This window comes from Rhamphochromis sp. 'chilingali' (assembly GCF_963969265.1).
Source record: "Rhamphochromis sp. 'chilingali' genome assembly, chromosome: 7".
Classification (NCBI taxonomy): domain Eukaryota; kingdom Metazoa; phylum Chordata; class Actinopteri; order Cichliformes; family Cichlidae; genus Rhamphochromis; species Rhamphochromis sp. 'chilingali'.
This window is the reverse complement of record NC_137934.1, coordinates 16,290,134-16,306,873: the sequence shown is the minus strand read 5'-3', so window position 1 is coordinate 16,306,873 and position 16,740 is coordinate 16,290,134.

The window sequence follows — 16,740 nt, the reverse complement described above, 5'->3', positions numbered from 1 at the left end:
TCTGAATTGATTGCTTAATGTACAGTCTGATTTTATACAGAAATGAAACAATTAATTATTTTACTGGGTTGATATTTAGGACCTCTAGTTATAACAGTTAGCCCTTCTTTATCTAGGTTTGTTCTGCCATTACTAACTGTGGGCATAATTAGGTTGTTTTGGCTGTTTCAATGTCACTGTCAGTTACTTTGTGGCTGTTTAATTATTAATGAATTTATCTGTCCATAGATTACGGTCCTTGAAGTGCTGTGGAAAATCCAGGTGTTCCTTTTCAAACTTAAGATTTGCCACATTGGCTTTTCAGAGAACTGTATTTTCCTTTGCCTTTACTTATTTCCTTTAATTCGATCCATTCTTACTCATCATTATTCTTAAAGTCAATGAATGAGAAATGATTTCTTTGATAAATCTACCCTCAGGTTCAGTTTTACCTCTTAAGGCTGCAAAAATTACACCAACATCAAAACATGCAATCTCAGTTTTCCCAAAGAAAGAAATACATATATATACAAATTAATTGATTGATTGATTGATTATTGATTTTATTGATTAGCATTCAAATTCAAATCTCAGTGAAAACAGTGAAAAAAAAAAAAACAGTGAAAACAGAACAAAAATCTACCATAAAGAAAGAAAGCATGAGACAAGGCTAATCAAAAGGTATTGGCTGAAGCATTTGCTTAATTACAACTGCAGATATAATTTCCTTACAAAATTAATGTCTTTAGAGTTAAACAGCATCTCCATCATATGTACATTTGGTCTCAACCTAAAATATACAGGCACATATTTCTGTCTTTGCTACTTAAAATAACTGTATTCAAATGAATAATGATACTTATGTCCAACCTTTCCAAGGCTACAGAGTACAAATAAATGACTGACATATTCAACATCAGAAAATCGACCCGTAACTATTGTAATACCAGCCAGCCCCACATCTAAGCCTTGCCAAATAACATCAGATAAAATCATCTAATCTACGCACGTAATTTTCCAGTTGAAACTTGTGCGTAAATATTGTATAATTTATAAGCGTGTGTGTGTGTGTGTGTGTGTGTGTGTGTGTGTGTGTGTGTGTGTGTGTGTGTGTGTGTGTGTGTGTGTGTGTGTGTGTGTGTGTGTGTGTGTGTGTGTGTGTGAGTGAGTGTGGCGGGTACTATTCAATGTTGTATGCCAAAAACCAAACAATCTACATCAAACGATCTTTAATTTATCTTCAATTTAAACCTACCCACTTCTCCATATACAGCAATATTTGCAGCATTTTATTTAACTTAAGTGGCCTCTTCAGAAATTTAACATGAAAGGGTGCAATAAACAAAATGCTGGTAAGATCTGATCAAACAACTGTAACTGGGTTTCATCAGTTTCAACTCAGATAAGATGCCAACTAATGAAAAACTACATTAAAAGTTTGATCTTTATATGTAATAGCTAATGTCAGCTTCTATGCAAATTATAGAGTAGAATGGGAATTTTACTCACTGCAGATTCATTTTCTGCTTGTTACAAAAGGTTCATTATAAAGTGAGCGGCCAAGGAGGTCATTTCTTTCCTGCCTTTCATTTATCAACAAAAATAAAGCAGTTTGTACCACACTGGCTTTCAATTTAAGATAATCTCATTAGATTTTCTTTGCATGCTAATAGGAAAACTGTGATGGTAATGTTTAGTCACGCTCTTATTAAAATGCATAACAGTTCTGAAAGCTTTTCCTTAATTTGGAATAAATTTTTCAAATCGAATAAACAAAATCAAACACACAGAGACAAATAAACTGATCACTGGGGTTCTTGTTGCTTGATAAATGTGCCGAAAAACTTTAGGGCATCAATGTGTAGCATGCCTTTAGCTCATTTTCCCATTCTCTCCACTTCTAGTCCACTTGAATGCATCTCCAATCACAACGTGACTTCTGTGACTGTAATTTGAGGGACTAAAAATAGCCGAAACTTTTCATTGTTTCCATGAGAGAGTTGCAGCCCAATCACCTGCTGTGAAGTGATCCTGTTACCCCACTCTGGTGTGTGATTAGCGGTCTGGACTCCTCACCAGGTCAGCACTATAATCACTTGAGTTATTGTGAATGCTTTGGAAAGAAAGCACTTCAGTGAGTCATTGCATTTGGCTTTGGTCTGCATTTTAAAGTAGAATAGAAAGAACTGTTTTTAGAAATGTAGGAACAAACCCAAGTGGCTACTAATGTTTGCCAGAAAACAATTAAGTTAATATTTTTCTTGAAATTGGTATTTAGTGGAAACACAGCCTCTAGGACAGATAAGAACTAACTTTGTAATTCAAAGGTTTTGCACCAATCCTAAGACTTTACGTGTTTTTGCCTTTATATTCAATTTAGAAATGTCATACATGATATTTATGACAGGCTATTATTGATAATTCATTACATTTATATTTCAGCCATTTGCAAAACCAATGAACAGATTAATGTGTGGTTAAAATAACACTGATGGATAGTGAAACAAAATAAGGTGTCTATAGCCATACGTGCCACTCTAAGAAACTATAAACATGCTAAAAAGTTTCAAATGCTGCAGTTGCTGTAGTGGCCACTAGAGGCTCAGTCTGAAAGTGAACCAACCTCTACAGACTCCCATGGTGACATGCCCAATTTAAACACATTTCAAAGCATATTTACAGCCTGGTACAAAAACAGCTTCTGTCTCCATGAATAATTTCCTCTTCCCCCCACCTTGATAACAACTGTGTTGTGGGTGATAATTTGTTATAACGGGCATAACACCCTTTTGGATTTTGCTAAGTCCTGGCAGGTTTGTTAGGTCTCACCTGTGCTAATTTGAGATACTTGACATCTTGACTTTTTTTTGGTGCTGGAGCCTTACATGAAAGCTTAAAAACACTCATCTTGAGTCAGTGTCACACACACACACACACACACACACACACACACACACACACACACACACACACACACACACACACACACACACACACACACACACGTTTCACCCCAAGTCCAGCACCCTGAGGCTGTATGCCAAGCGGAAGGAAGGAGGCCTGGGACTAGTGAGCATCAGCACTACGGTCCAGGATGAATACATCAGTAAGATGGCCCCAACTGACCGCGTGCTCAGTGAATTCCTCAGGCAGCAGAAACCCAAGAAAGAGGAGGCACCGTCATGGAAGGACAGGTTCCTGCACTGGCAGATAGAGGAGGTGGCTGACATCCAGAAATCATACCAGTGGCTGGACAAAGCTGGACTGAAAGACAGCACAGAGGCACTAATCATGGCAGCACATGAACAAGCTCTAAGCACAAGATCCATAGAGGCTGGGGTCTATCACACCAGGCAAGGTCCCAGGTGCAGGCTATGTAAAGATGCCCCTGAGACAATCCAGCACATAACAGCAGGGTGCAAGATGCTAGCAGGCAAGGCATACATGGAATGCCGTAACCAAGTAGCCGGCATAGTATACATCAACATCTGTGTGGAATATGGCCTGGAAGTCCTGAGGTCAAAATGGGAGACGCCCCCAAGGGTGGTGGAGAATGACTGAGCTAAGATCCTGTGGGACTTCCAGATACAGACAGATAAAATGGTGGTGGCTTACCAGCCACAGTGGTAGTAGACAAACAGAAGAAGACGGCCGTAGCCGTTTCCGAATGACAGCGACATCAGAAATAAGGAACAAGAGAAACTCGAGAAATAACAAGGGCTCAGAAAAGAGCTCAAGAAGATGTCGAGGGTGAAGGTAACAGTGGTCCCAGTGGTAATTGTCAATTGGTAATTGTAGAGGACCTGAGCCTGAAGGACAGACTGCCGGCAGAGGTGAGAGGGGAATATTTTTTTATGTGTGTGTATGTATAAAAATCCCAAATGTTGAAATATATCTATATCCCAAAAAAACCATAATAAATAAATACAATTTTTAGGCTACAGGTCCATAGCATGTCATTGATTCAGGATCATTTTGCCGTTTGCACCTACAGTATGAAAGCAGAAGTATATGGAATATTTATACGCTCCTTGGGTGCTGTCATGGTGACTGTGTCGATATGTTATGTAGACCTGTATTTCATGGATAATATGTAACATGCTAATATGTGCCAAGTATCAGATCAGAATCTAAGTACTGAAGGAAGTTTGAGTCAATTGTCAAAAGGATCACCAAGTTGTTACAGTAGGTGATACATCCATATTTGTTCAGGTATTTTTCCCCCCTTAGCATCAACTGCCAGCCTACTTGTGTGGCAATAAACCCAGTTCACAGCAGCCATTTGGACATGTCATAGCAGGGTAAACATAGGTGTAATTGATAAAAATTTATTATAGCCCCTTCTATTTGGAATGTCACCATCATTCCTGCGAGCCACCGTGCACAATACCAGGGGCCCGGCCAATTTAATGGAACGGTGCCATAGTTAATGTGTTAATTACATCCGCATTTGGCTTGCAGTGACATGTCAAACCTGAGTGCTGTGAAAAGGGCCTATTTATCCTCAGGGTGCTCGAATGTCTGTACAAAATTAAAGGCAATCCACCTGACAGTTGTTGAGATATTTGAGTGTGAACTAAGCCGCTACAGCGCTTTGATTTTTTTTGTACACTCGAGAGTCCTTTTTTCAAATTTTGACCCAGATATGGAGAAGGGGATTTTGCTGATTAGATCAACAACCTGCTGTTTGTCTGAGGGACCCCCGACTGATGGAGTACACGACTGAGCTGTCACTTTCCAAAAAAAACCTTAAGTATGAAATCAGCTTTGCAAAAGTTACAATAAATTGTGAAAATTTTCTTTTAGCACTATGCTTTTGTAATAAGACTGGGAACACAGATGGTCTGTGTGCCAGCCATAAGTTTCCAGCAGATGTTTCTGTTATTTTCTTCATTTCCAAATGACGGAATGTTTTAAGCGAAGCTGAGCCCACTGAGCTTCATTTGGCCACTAAAACGTTTACAGTGTTGCAGTTTATTACAGAACATTGCAAAACACTATGTCTTTATTAGCATGGGCTGCTCTCTAAATTATACTGTGGGTTCAGGGAAAGGTTTTAGTGCTCTGCGGACTTATGTGGCTCCATGTATTATAAAATGAAATTATATCCCTGTTATTTTGCTTCTCCATACCTCTTTACATGCCATATGCTGTTTAACAGGATATGTTTCATTTTGGCATTTCGGATGCATTTGCATTTGCAAGTTTGCTTCTGGTTTATTTATGAGGAAGCTAACTTCTTTATATTCACATCATAATCGGCAGTAAAATCTGGCAACCTCTCACCAGTAACCATTTTAATTTATATTGCTGTAACCAATAAGCACCACTAGATGTCAGAATATACTCACCTATGACATCAAATAGCGCGCTGACTGCTTAAAAATACTGAACAAATGCTGCAGTATCAATGCAGAAAAGTTCATAATAGCATTGCATTAAAATGACTTGAGGCAGACTAGAAGATTCAAAAGATAAGATATAATCTTCTAGTCTTATCTGACCTGGATATTACTTTAGAGAAGAAAAACTGCTTTACCTCAGGATAAAGCAGTTAAACGCTCACATCTACCTGGATGTCACCCTTTGTGGCCTCTGCTACTCTGTAAATTGGTTGTCAGCCAGTGTGACCCGGGCTAATAGTGATTCATTATTGCCCACACCCAGCCAGTGTTCACAGAGAACTTCATCTGGGCTGAGGGGAAAGGGGTTGGGATGGGGGGGGGGGCTGTGTCCGTCCCTGAGCATCTAATGAGGACAGGCAGGGTAACAAACCAGAGAGACAACCTCAGTCAGACCTGTCTCACCACCTGACACTTCACACCAAGAAGCGGGAGATGAACTACTCCTTTGTAGGTCAACGGAAGTATTGATGAGAACAGCTCAAGAGGTGCTTCAAAAACATTATCAGCGAAGCATAGCGGTTTCATATTTATATTACCCCCGTGCAAGCGTGTTTACAAATACATCCCATACCTGGTAGTTATCCTCTTAGCTCTCCTAATTTCACCATGCATATGCATCACAATGTGTTTTTCTGACAGTATATAAATTCTGTTTTAAGGTAACACTTTCTCACAAAACAAAAATTATTCACCTTATGTTTGAAGATTTTCAGACCGAGGCATCACACATATGGGTGGTGTGCCAAAAAAGGTGCAGTGTGGCCCAGTAAATAGCTTTGCACAGTGTTAAATTAGCAGAAAAAGAGAACATTTGGACTTTTTTTTACTCTGTTTTCCACCAGGAAACTGTGATGCAAGTCAGTGACATTCCCTGTGGTCGTTCCCAGAAGTAAGGTGTTGAGTCAAGAATCCGTGCTGACGTGTTTCTTTGATTTATGGGCGTAGCATTTCTTTGTAACAACAGCAGACACATAGACGCGCTTGATGTGAAAGAGTTAGACCTGCTGCTGAAATTGTACATATTTTCCTTAAGACATGGCCGACTAAATGTGAATGCTTGACTTCACTTAAAAAAAGGGTTGTTTATGGACCATGAATGAAAATGAGTTTCTCACCCCTTGTTTAGACCAGCAAAGGGCAAGCCAAAATTTCACATATGCACAAAATAGCCTCTATTCCATCTGACACGTCATCAATTTTTTTTTAGACAGCCCATCTGTGGTATCTGGAGCAAAGAGGGTGCAAGAATCTCACTTTTCCCCCTTTGTAATCCTGCTCACTGTCAATCATGGCTTCTGATGTGTCACACTCTCTTAACTCCCACCAGCTGCTGGGATGGACCGGGTTTCCCTTTTTTGAGGGATTATGTTAGCCATAGCACAGTACACACACACACCGACTGTGTGTGAGGGGTGTGCTGGTTGGGATAGTTCTATCTACTCCATCTTCCTGCTCATCAACATCATGACTTCACATACCTCTAGACCCCTCTTATTTTGTGCATGTGCATGAATTTACAAAGCTGCTCTCATACAAACAGCTGATACATGCATGATTTTCGGTAACAAAGAATAAAGCTTATGCAGCACAGGGTTGCAGGGTTGTTGGAGCCCATCCCAGCTGACATAGACTAAGAGGCTGGGTGCACCCTGGACAGATTGCCATCCCAACAGACAGACAGAGCACATGCACACCTACAGTGTCACCAGCTAACCTAACATGTGTGTCTTTGGACTATGAGAAGGAGCCTGAGCACCCAGAGGAGACCCACACAGGCAAAGGAAAACATCTTTGTACCAGATCACTCAGATGTCTTCACCTCAGTCCGCGCCTCCTGTGAATTTCTGTCCACTTGTCTTTCTGAGCAAGAGTGCTGCCTCTAAGATTCATTTCACGTTCAGACCAGTTGCCAGCATTTATATCAAGCTGCCTTTCTGCATTAAGCTCTGTCATGTGTCAGTATGTTCAAGTCTGAAAAATCTTAATTTACTACACAAGCGCCCTACTGTGCTTTTTGCATATAAGCCTAGTTGTATCCGATAGATAATAACATTCCTCTAAATATTGAAATTCCTGCAGTGCAAAAGATTACAGTCGGCTCAGTCAGTGCACAGTGTGGGGAAGACTGTAAAATTAATCTCCTGGTTTATTCATAATTGTAAATGCTACCAGAGAGAAGACAGAGAGGCAGAGGGACATAGGCACCAGAGCTGAATTATACTTTATGCCATATCAGTACCATTTGATCTTTTCAAATTAAAATGTGATGCACTGACGAACCATTTCCATGCTCTTCACATTGTGAATGGGAGGGAGGGAGCTTCGTCGTCAAAGGAAAACGCTTTTGCGCATTCATTTCATCTGAGGATGCTTTTATTTTGTCTCTATTTTAACACATGAATTGACCGCTCCATGTAAATTGGATTAAATGCCCAATTTCATCACAGCTTGCAAGGCACTCTCAAAGACCAGGTGCTTTTCTTTTGGGGGGGGGGGGGGGGGGGGGGGGTCACATTTTGAATGCCCCTCCTGGTAGTGGTTGAGAAACTTCACAGACACTGTAAAGCATGTGTGACGTGGTAAAGTTTAGGTCTTTTCCCTGCTAGCAATTTTCAGTGTGTATATGGAAGTGTGTGAGGGAAGGGTTGACTGAGAAGACCCACACACATACCCGCACCTGAATGTGTAATGCAGCCACGCTGACACATAAACACATTGACATTTTCACACACGCAAATGTGTACTGAATTGGAGGTAAATTTGATCTTATTGGAGAGCCTGCTGGAAAGCCTTGGGCTCAGAAACCTCCCTGAATCTCTGGAAGGTCGCCAGGCTCTCCAAATTCCCAGGAAAACCTTGGTTATTTCCCTCCCTCTCTCGCTCACTCCCTCACACCTGCACCGAAACCACTGAAATTTAAAGGAGTGACATCAATTCAATAAGCTCAGCCTGACAGGGACAGAGCAATACACCATAACACAGCTGCTCTCTCCATCTTTTTGCTAACCCATTTCCCCTCCTGGCTTCCTCCCTTCCCTTTAAACCCTAGCTCAGCAAAGAAGCATGATGACAATTTTGTTATAGCCGGATGAATCTGCTGCCTGTGACGACCCAAATCTTTATTAAGTTTCTTTCTTTTTTTTGTCACTTCCCTGCTATCGTAAATGATGTAGAGAGAGTCAGGAAATTGTGTCCGTGTCAGAGAATTGCCTACAATCATTTTCTGTTGAAATTGAGGTATTTCTTTCTTTATATCACTTTTTTTTTGGTGGGGGGGGGGAAGTGATCTTCTCGCCATTTCATGCCATCTCGAATAGGTAAAGCAGAATAGCGATGGCGTACCTCTGGTCCCTTCAGTAGTCGTAAAAATGAATGTCAACTAGATGAAGCGGATCAAACTGTAAACACGCGAGTGAAATCTTTTAATGGCTCCGTGGGGCTGTTGCAGCACGAGGAGGACCACGCAGTAACCATCTATGTGGGTCATTTGGCTCAGCTTAGGCTATAGCCGGCTGTCACCATCGATGTGTCAAATCAGCTGTGGCATGACATGATCGGCTGTGGGGCTGAAGCCAGGGATCTCAGGGTAACGAGACAGAGCAACATTATTCCTCTCAAAGCCTACAAAATGCTAAATGTGATCATCAGGGACATCATGGCTAACCTTATCAGGCCTTTCAAAAATACAGTTAAAGGACCTGAGAGAAAACGTACACATGTATGTGGTTTTGATCCACAGGAATAAATTAGACCCAGGCCTCCCTTCATTTCATCGACTTCAGGCAGGCCTGGTTCTCTTTAGCGCTGAGATGGATGTGCCTGCTCTTCTATTATGGCACCCAAAGCCCCTCTGTCACGTGGTAGTGTACATTATGAGCTGGTCTGTGAGATAGATACCACCCCAAATGGGTCTACATCAGACCGAATGTATGATATGGATTGCAGGAGGGAGGCTACATAATCCCACTGACCCCTGTTGATCCATGTATATATTTGGAAGCGAATGACTCCTCTTAAGGACATCTTTTTAAATAATTTAACAGTTCCATAAATGATCCAGAGTCTTCTTTTGTAACTCTCTCCTTAAGGCATCATTGTATAATATTACTGTTATCATGAGTATAATCTCTTTCTTTCTTTCTTTCTTTCTTTCTTTCTTTCTTTCTTTCTTTCTTTCAACCTATGTTTTTTTCTTTTTCACACTAGGACCTCAAACTATTCACACATCATTTATATTCACAAATTAACCAGACAAGCATGAGTTTAGGCTGTAGGAGGAAGTTGGAGTACCTGTAGGAGAAGCCTTGCTGGCACACGGAGAAAGTTTTCTCCCTTCCTTCCCCTGTTGTTTTCCCATCTGGACTTTCATTTCTGGAAGGCTCGAATAAGGCTGGAAGTCATTTCTCTTTTTCAATAATCTCATGTGACTTGTTTGTCTCACTCTGTTACTATTTTAATATTCATTCACTGTTTTTTTCCTTTTACAAAGTAGTTATAACTCCTCTAAGCAGCTTCAGTTGGCCAAATTTGATTCTTCCCTAGAGTATCGTCTTTTGGTGACACCCTTTATTTTAAAAGGGCTTTTGCATCATTGACACCTGCACTGAGCTGATAAGCAAACTGCAACAAGTCAAGAATAAAAGAATTTTCTCCAACATCTTCATTGTAGTGGTCACTGCATTTGTGTGCACATGTGTTTGTTGGTATGTGTTTACTGGGAGAGATAAAGGTGCAAACAACCACTGAAGTGTGATGCACATGATTCGCTTGATAAAATGCTCAGATAGTCACGATCTGGACAAAACAGCGGGAGAATACAGAGCCCACTTTAACACACATGAGAGGTGCTTGGGTTGTCTTTTTTGTGGCTTTGTGTGTCTTCGTAGATAAATCAGAAGCATTTCTTCAGGTTCAAATATTTGCCAATTTTTTTCCTGATACGACTTTTGGAGACCTCAGCACTAATTAACATTCCTGTGGCTCCAAACATCAGGATGACATCAGCCAATCAGATTAAATTATTATTTTATTTCCTATCTTAGCTACAGGGAGGATTTGAATGATATAAATCCCCATTGCCAGAAAAAGGATTGGAGCTTTCGCCTGACTTAAAGGTGTCAAACAGTCTGAGACGGCACTAATCCTGTAATCTGGCCAGTCAGCAGCACTGCAAAGGTCCTTACTACAGGATGTACTGCACAGGCAAACACAGTCTGATACAGAAACACCACCTAGCCACAAAGGCCACAGCTGCCACCAGAATAACCAGCAACACTACCACCCACCTCTTGTCTGTCCTCAGATCCCAACTTGTATTCCTTTGCTTCATCCAAGCAACCCTTTGTCCTCAGCTGAAATCAACAGGTGGCAGAAAATGGAGTGAAAATCTTTGCAAGAAAAGAAATTATTCATAAATACACTTTGCAGAGAATCATTTAGATAAACAGACACTATGATAAGACTTTTAACTGAGGCCTGGGTTATATCAGCATACTGATTGCTGTGTTTGACAAACCAGCTTAAAAAATGTCTTTTGTAAATTTAGACTCAAACCAAGTATAACGTAAAGTTGGCAGAAACAAAACATAAAAAAGCCAGTGAAAGTCAGTCAAAACGACAGTAATCCCTGCTTGCAGGTGCAAAGGCAGCTGTTTAAATACAGCTTGAGGTCACGGGCCAGTTAATATTGTGTGGAATGCCCAGGTGAAATAAATCAACAAATAACACTCACATGTCGAGCAATTACCTGCTGAGATACCTGCCGAGCCTGCAATTACCAGCCTTCATGACTGTGGGAGGGTGCACTGACATATTCTCAGGTTGTGACCTGTAACATGATTGACATCTATAAATGTGCTAGCTTTTTTTTTTTTTTTTAATGTCAACAACCTGTGTACTGGTGGGAAATTAACAAACACTCCTTCCAGTAACCGGCTTGTCCCCTCTTACTCTCTTAAGTGTGGTGTAGCCGAAAACTTTCGGAGACTTGCCCATGTTGCTGGGATACCACAGACACGAATGCATTGATTACATCTTATGCTTAAGGACGTACACCAAATCGGATTATGGTGACTGTTTGTATCTTATTAGTGTGACATTTTAAACAAGAAGAGGACAGTGCCCTGAGACGACTCAGAGAATTGGCTGCAATTAAATGTCAGACAACAAGGACTAGTGATTTTTAGGTCTTGACATGTTTTAATATGCTTATGAAAGAAGGGGGGGTGGGGGGTCTAGAAAACTGCAGGACGGCGGGCTGAGCAGAGAAGCTGATAAGAGACCTTTTTATCACTGCGGTTCTTTTCAAGAAGAAGAGGAGACGCAGCAAACTCTTCAAGTGGAGCCCTGACTGAGTGCATTTGATGATAGCAGTTGCATAATGAGACTATCCTGAAGCTCGGCTAATTCTCGACTTGGAAAAAAAGAAAAGGCACAGGTTTACCGTGGGCGAGACAGAACAATGCCATTTTTGAAGTCTTTGTTGTGGTCCTTCTGTTTTTTCTTTTAAAATATTAACAACTTTGGAATGACCCAAATCTGTTGAATGTCACATCTTGTTGAATCCTGTTGTGAGCCACGTTAGCTTCCTTAGTACTGGCACTCACAGAAGAAAAACACGACTGTCTCTAAACAACAGCCTTTTTCTTTTGGGTTTGTTTTTTGAAAGAGAGACAATAATTCAACTTTAACCCTCAGTGCTAGCCTCAGTGTGGCCTCTAATGTGTCGACCATCTGTATTGACTCATACTGCTAGGACTGGACTTGGCTTGTGATGAGAGGTGCTTAAACCACAGCAAGTGCTATAACTAGCCATCGATCCATGGAGAGACCAGGTCTTGGTCGCTGTATTCGGTTGGGCCTTATCAATTTTGATAAAAAAGTGATGTATAGTGGGTGTACTGTAGGGGAAATGAGCTAGGATAATTATTGTGTTGGTGTTCCCTCCTTGACCCCACCATGCCCTCAGTGAAGGTAATGCCTTACTAAGTGTTTGGCTGCACTTGCAACCATAACCACGCAGTTATATAGAATGGTGTCATTGCTCAAAGCTGCCTGTGGCTTTCCAACATCATATGTTACATTTAACATTCAGAAATGGTCCATAAGTATACATATATAAACAAAGGGTTATGTATCACCAGAGGGGAATAAATATTAAGTGTAGAGACCACATTGAGATTAATGTAAACATGACTTCATACTAACTGATGGCTTATGGGTGCTAATTTAAGATGCTTCTGCGTGTCTGCAAGCCAATTTGCAACCCACTTCCACCCTGAAATGATAACATCTGTTGTCATCAATAGACAACTGTACAAGGCATCTTGCTGATTATGGATCTCCAGATATGTGTGCATGGAAGGGCTGGGAGATCCCACAACAGAGCCATTCCATGGTATGAATTACTGCTGATAGAAAAAATCCTTTCAGACTGATTCTGACTGAAATCTTTATAAATCTTGCTGTGGGCATATCTACATATGATGTACTCAATTACCATCATAGTTATTTTCAAGTAAACTTAAAAAATAATATTCTAAAAGCCTGATGATCCATTTTCCTTTAGTTCCTTCAGTTCATGGCCCCAAACTTACGTTAGCTTGGATTTATCACTGGCAGCTGTTCATCTTGAACATGTTTCTAAATGTTGTTGCTCATTTTTATTAAAATGAAACCCAAAGATATCAAGGTCGAAGAGCACCTGCCTCACCCCACCTGGTTTATCTGTGGCAACAGAGGAAACCCCCCCCCCACACACACACACGCACGCACAAAATTATATTGATATAACTATATTGATGCAGACTTGCACAACGTGACAAGAGAGCATCACAATGGTATTTTACTTTTATTTAGGTATTTTACACATGCAAATTATCCAAATGCTAAAGGTAAATGCGAAATTTCATTTCAAAAACTCTGATTGCATTTATATAGTGCTTTTCTAGACACCCAAAGCGCTTTACAACTCGACTGTTCGTTCACTCTCACATTCACACACTGGTGCAGGCAAACCACAGTTGTAGCCACAGCTGCCTGACTGACTGACAGAAGGCTGCCATATCATACCATCGGCCCATCTGGCCATCACCAGTAGGCAGCTGGGGGATTGAACCGGCAACCTTCTGGTTACAAATGAGCTTCCCAACCCCCTGAACCACGGTCACCCCGCAATGGTTAAACATTAGCAACACATAAAATGTACCAGAATATAAAAAAAACAACAAAAAAGTCCATCCATCCATTTTTGTAAACAGTACTCCAACTAAGGGTTGCAGGAGACTATCCCAGCTGTCATACACTGAAAAACTGAATACACCATGGAAACACTGCCAGTCTATTAAAGGTGATAAATAAAACTTTTCAACATTACTGTGGCCTAATAAACTTCAGTTACTTCATGAGTCACCAAAGCAACAAATATCTCCCAGCCTTGCTCATCACTTGTTCAAATTCCCTAGTAGCACCTATATTAAAGTCTCTACTACCTGACAGTATTTGCAAAACACTTTAGTTCTTGTCTAGAACTTTAGTAGAATATTCACAAATATTTTCTTTTTTCGCTGGTGTTTTGCCTATTGACCTGTTTCCTTTTAAATAGTGCATCAAGCTCTCAGGGCCACCTGACTTTGGCTAAACAAACTTTTTAAATGAGGCAGTGACACACAGGATTTATAAACTGCTGGAATCCAATATTTACCACATAAATAAAGAAGCATTCATCCTGGGATTTAATGAATTTGAATGAGTGAAGGACAATCTTTTCATACTCTCAGAATGGAACTCTGAAAAGTGCAAAGACACCAAACACAGTACACAGAGGCAGCTGGAGGCAACAGAAAAGGCGAGTCTTTATATTACTAAGAAGAAACACAAAAACAATATATATCTAAAATTAAGTAAAACAAGAAGTAACTTAAAAACAATAAACAAATACTGGAATGAATATTATGTCTCTCAGTCAACCCTACAGACAGAGAAGCATGGCAAAGGTAGAGTATGATTCAGTATACAATATGTGTCTATATGTGGAAAACATATGTGTTGATGATGCAGTAGACACTTATATTTCTGTGCAGACTGCTTCAGTGATGTTCCTGTTCAATGCTAAAATTCGAATGCTTATATCAAAACCATCTAAAAGCTAGAAGGTAATATAATATTATATTTTAAGCACAATTCTATTATTGTTGGGTCCTGCTTCTCTAAATTTCTCTTTTTAATGGGATGACCGGATTGGCCTCAGACTAATTAACATTGCAACAGAACAGATTATGCACCATGAAAACAGATAATTCTGTTTGAGTGCAATGTCTAAATCTCTTTTGACCAAAATACCAACAATTTGATTTGCTCTGCCTCATTTGATTAGACTTTCTATTTGTCTCCTCCTACTTATTTACAATGCACTGGTCATGGTGCTACACTGAAAACAGGATACACTTATACCAGTCTTTATTTCTTCATTCTTGTTAAATTGACCCGTATATTTTGTGCCGTAATTGGCAGAAGAATGATAATGATTTACTAATGTATAGATTTCAGCTGATATAGGCATGCTGGCTGGCTATAAGTTAACTAGGAACTGCCTTCCTTGCTATGCTGACAATTGAACCCCCTTCCTTGGCTGGCGCTTTGGTCTGCTGTTTGTAATCCGTCAGGCTCTTGTGAATGATGGCTATGGGGTGTTAAAGGTCAGCGCAGTCTAGCCTACACTGCTTAGACTGTGGATATTCTCAACCTCATTAAGAAGAAATCACTGAAGTCCTCTTGGACCAGACGCATTCTCATCTGTATGCCAGGAGACACTAACACAGACATCAATGCGGCTGGTGCTTTGCTCCATCTGCTTGGCCAAAATTGACCCAAATAAAACACAAATGAAACACATATCACTGCAGCTGCTTTGTTTGGATTCGTTTTCTCATGGTGCCAGTCATAAAATCTAAGCAGTGAATGCAGAAAGCTCATTTTGAATGCTGTGATCAATATTCATAAACCTGATGCAAGCCAGAATTAAGTTAAGCATCATCTATGGAACAAAAAAGAAACAAAAAAATTCCGAGAAGTTTTAGGAACAGTAAAAGCATTTTGCTCTTGTAGTTAAAAAAGTTACAAACTCATCCCAGTACAATGAAGGAGACCATTTGGGAGCATGGATTGTAATGCACCACTTTTAACGCTTGCTAAAGAGAAAACAGCATTTGCATACTTCAATTATACATGAAAACTCATCAGCAAGCATTAAGCATGGGAGACTGCAATGCAGTGGATAATCCTTACATTCTATCTTTGCAAGAATGTCCTTTTCCAACCATGACAAATGGCTCTCTGCTCAAACATGTTTCAACAGAGGGGGCTGCATGCGGTTTCATTAAAAATGGATGGGGATCAAAATGTGGCGAGTCTTAAAGCTCTATGTAAATAAAATGATTCTGCTTTCTTTGTAATTTCATTTGGTTATCATGTTTATCGCTAGCTGTAGCTTTCTCTCAGCATCACGATCAAGTCTTAAACATGGATAATAAATTGACTTTTGATCAAATACCCACAGGAAAGGAAATACTCAGATGATTCTTTACTCCCTCTAGTTTTTAGAATCAGCAATCTCTTTAGTGCCACAACCATTAAAACATCCTTGCACTATTGCTGTACTTTTCCTTATTTTAAACGTTGCAATTTCTGCATCATTTTATATTTACAGTCTCATGTCTGTTTTCAAAGGGCTTTATAGAGTGCTAAGCATATCCTTACTGCTCCCAGAGGAATTAATAGAGTAAGGAGCAGCCAGCTGCTGTTAATCAAATACACTCGATTGTGAGCATTCAGGTGTGTGATAACACAATGCCAGAGACTTCCCGGGATGGAAATTTTACCTCAAGGTCAAACTGTCCAGTGCTCAGAGAATGAACCTAACAGCTACATCTCTGATTCGACAGGCCTCGGTTAGCACGTTAAAAGTTCATGGCAGTACAATTAGAAAGGCTGGACAAGTATGACTAAGTTGTATCTGAAGAAACCACAACAAAAATGTCCTTTGAAGATACGGGACCAAAGTCGAAATGTTGCACAATGCTATGTAATGATACGTTGTGTTTGCAAAAAGCAGACATGGCGTATCAGCACAAATCCCTCATAGCAACAGTCAAGCATGGTGATGGAGGCGTCATGATCTTGGACTGTTTTAGAGCCACAAGACCTGGCCACTTTGGAGTCACTGAGTTAACAATGAACTATAATTTGAACTACAGCTATGGGTTATCCAAAACTGGGTTACACAACAGGAAAACAATTGCAAGTACACCAGCAAATCCCCCCAAAACCCTGAATGACTTACCCTTGCCCTATTCTAGCA